The following is a 3,562-nucleotide window of genomic DNA, read 5'->3' on the forward strand; positions in this document are numbered from 1 at the left end:
TTCTTTTCAACACCCTTTAGGAGTAAGATCAGAAGCAGCTGTGTATCTGTGTATAGGACAATGGTATGCATTTGTGTCTTGATAAAGGGCTATGCTATATCTTTGGCTGTCAATACTCCTGTGAGAACTTCTTAGGTTAATACAGACCATATCTTTTCTCATTCTTTTATGTTCAACCTTTCTGTGCCATTATGCTACAAGAGTATCCCTTGTAAATGACACACACCTGGGTTTTAAAATCCCATCTATAAATATTTGTCTTTTAAAAAGGGAATTCACTCCATTTCTATATATTTGACTTCATATTATTATTTTATTTTGATATTTCTATTTCATTCCCTCCTCTCTCCTAATTCTAGAAAACCCACAGAAGTTTCTGGGAAATACTAGAACTATTATTTCAAATATTATCTGAACTCCATTTCTATTTTTCTCCTTTTCTCTAATTCTCCTTAGATACATATTGAAATTTAATTCACTTTTTGAGTTTCAATATTTTTTGCTTTGTCCCCTTTATATTTTCATCCCAGGTTATGGGTGATTACCTTACTCCTTTATTCATTTCCCTAAGTCTTTCTTGAGCTGTGTCTATTCTGCTACTGATTTTATTTTATTTTATTTTTTAGATCAATGGCTAAACTCCACATCTGGAGGCTGTTTGGATCTTTGAAATCTGTCCTTTTGTTCAGATATCATGATTTTTATTCTTTCTTTATAATTTTCATATTTTTGAACACATGTAAACTTAAATACTCAGTTACACACAATTTTTAAAATCACTGCTTCTGCTTCCTGTGTGCCTCGTTTGCTTGTATTGTGTCTGCTGACCTTACCTGTCCCTGAGTGGATTGTACATTCTTGTGGTGAGCTCATCCTTGTATTCCTCATGTTGCCTGAGACCATTTATACTCTGGGTTGTGGGAATCTCTATAGAGAGGTTCCCCATTTCATTTTGCCAATGCCCTACCAGTTTCACGAATCCAAGACCAACTTTTAAAAACATTTTTTTGATTTGGGAGTTCTAAATTTCTTAAATAGTATATGGTTTTTTAAAAATATATTTATTTTTTAGTTGTAGTTGGACACAATATCTTCATTTTATTTATTCATTTTTATGTGGTGCTGAGGATCAAACCCAGGGCCACACACATGCAAGGTGAGCACTGTACCACTGAGCCACAACCCCAGCCCCTTGAACAGTGTATGTTTGAGAGCTGAAGGTTGCAGGGTTGGATTTTGATTCCACATAGATTTTTTTCCCCTTTCAAGAAGTTAGGGTGGATAGCAAGAGGTCTGTTTTCTTGCTGTTTGTAGGAGTCTATGATCAGACTGTTCCTAATTCCCAGTCGTATGCTGTTTGATATTTGAGGGATTGCACGCTGGGCGAGAAGGCTCATTTTCTTTCCTGCCTTTCTGTCTTGCATGGCCACGAGGCTGTAGCTGTATCTTGACCTGTGTGTTCACTATCACATGGCTTCATGGTGTCTATGCAGATCTTCAGCTTCCTGAATTTACCATGGTGGCTGATGAATATTACTATTCTGGTTAATTTTAGCAGAAAGCAGTAAAATTAATGATCTAACATAAAAGACATCTATTTCTCATTCCCATGAAACCAAGGCATAAAGGGGAGGCTGGTAACTGCACGCCAACAGTTCTCCTGGGTCACAGGTGGAGAGGGACAGTTTACTCATGACTCCCAGGTGCCCAGAGTGGTGCCATCCCGCCAGCTGATGGCAAAATAGGAAGGTGGGACCGTGTGGGAACTTCGGAAGGGAAGGCCCAGGTGAGGTATGTAAGTGATCCTGCCTACGACTGCTGGACAGACTAGGCCTCAGGGACTGCAGACTAGCTGGGCAGATGCTCCCCAGATGTACCTAATGGAAGAGGAGCATGTGTCCCAGCAGGAGGAGGAGCCAGATGCCTCTATGCATATTTCCTTTAGCTGCCTGTCAGCAATTTCAACGTGGTCCCATCCCATGGAAGGTGACAAGTGTGTGTTGAGATGGTGACATGCATTGAATTTACTATCCTCCAAGATAAGAAGTACAACAGGACACAAGAGATAAAGATGGAGACTACACAGGAAGGAGAGGGGACATTTCCATTTGAGAATCTGGAGCAGGTGGCATTTGAACTGGGAATGGATGTGTGAGAAGGATTGAGAACCAGCTCTGGCAAAGTGTCAGGCAGCACCTTTCCGGGAGCACCAGGCAGCCCAGGTGCCCTGAGCAGAGAAAGGTGGGCCTGCCTTTCCACTGGCTGTCCTGTCCACCCTCGCCCCTGTCCTCCTGGGCTTGCCTGGCTCCCGCTGCTTCTTCTTCCTTCTTCCTTCTCCTTCTTCATGGGGCCCTGAGAGGATCTGAGGAGAAGTACGTTCAGCACAGGGTGAGACTTCACCAGCAGTGAGATGTTGTAATCCGCCGCTTCCTCTTTGTTTTTCAACACCTCTTGAAACTCTGGCAACCTTTATGTTTCTTTTTCTGTATTCTTTTCTTTTTTTATTCTCTACTACCCTGCTGAGAGCCACGGTGGAGTCTGTATGGCCCCTGGCATTTTGCCAACAGTATTGGTTGACAGGCGAGGCATTACTATCCGCTTCAACCTGACTTTTGAGTTCTCACGCTACTTTGGAGTTCTCGTGGGGATTCCCGGGGATTCCCCGAGAGTTCCCATTGGTTGGGGAAGTGCAGGAGGAGGGATTTCCGGAGGAGATATTTCCGGTGGCTGGTTCCTGGAGGAGCCGGTGGCGTTAGGGAGGAGTTGCTGGTGGAGTTCAAAAATAAAGTTTGTTCCTGCTTCAGTGGCTCTTGATTTGTGCCCAGCCAGACTTCGGCACTACCACTTTTGCATCCGATTTGATTCTTTCTTGATGCTTTTCCGTGATTGATGCAAGAACTCCCCAAATCTCTGTTTCACTCTTGCTGTGCCTCTCCTACCTTGGAGCTGCTGCTTTCTATAACTAAAGCTGAGGCCCCGTGTAGAGGGGAGATGGCCCACGCCCACTGTACCTGCAGTTTAATGGCCTTGGTGTTAGTTTTGGTAAGCTCCACAGCAGGGAACACACCACCTGTTCACCTGTAAAGTTGGGGGAGCTCTGTCTTCCTGACTACCTTAGAACTTTAATGGCTACCTGGCAGAGACCCTGTGGAATCGCCACAGGTGATGGGAATGGGAGACTGGGAAGTTCCTTCACAGTTGTCTGTGAAGTGGTCAACCTGCTAGTGTCCTGTGGGCAGCCAAATACCTGCCTGGGCAGCATATTAGTGAGATGTTTTAAAAGTTGTCATCCCAACCACTGATGAGTGTCTCCTGGGATGCACCTCCAGTGGCCAGGGAGCTGGCCAGGGCCTGCTGTGAGCCCCGAGTCCCTGACAGTGAGGGACTCCCCCTCTCTCCAGCTGCAGCAGCAGGGTCCCCTCTGCATTTCTGACAGGCATCTCCAGTTGCAAAACAAAAAAAATCGTGATGATGATTTGGGTTCCTCAGATGATCAAGTTGCAACTTTGATCTTCATTTCTGAGACTCAAACTTTAGACTCCACTGGGATTATTTTCACACC

Source organism: Spermophilus citellus (assembly GCF_964194105.1).
Source record: "Spermophilus citellus genome assembly, chromosome: 5".
NCBI lineage: Eukaryota > Metazoa > Chordata > Mammalia > Rodentia > Sciuridae > Spermophilus > Spermophilus citellus.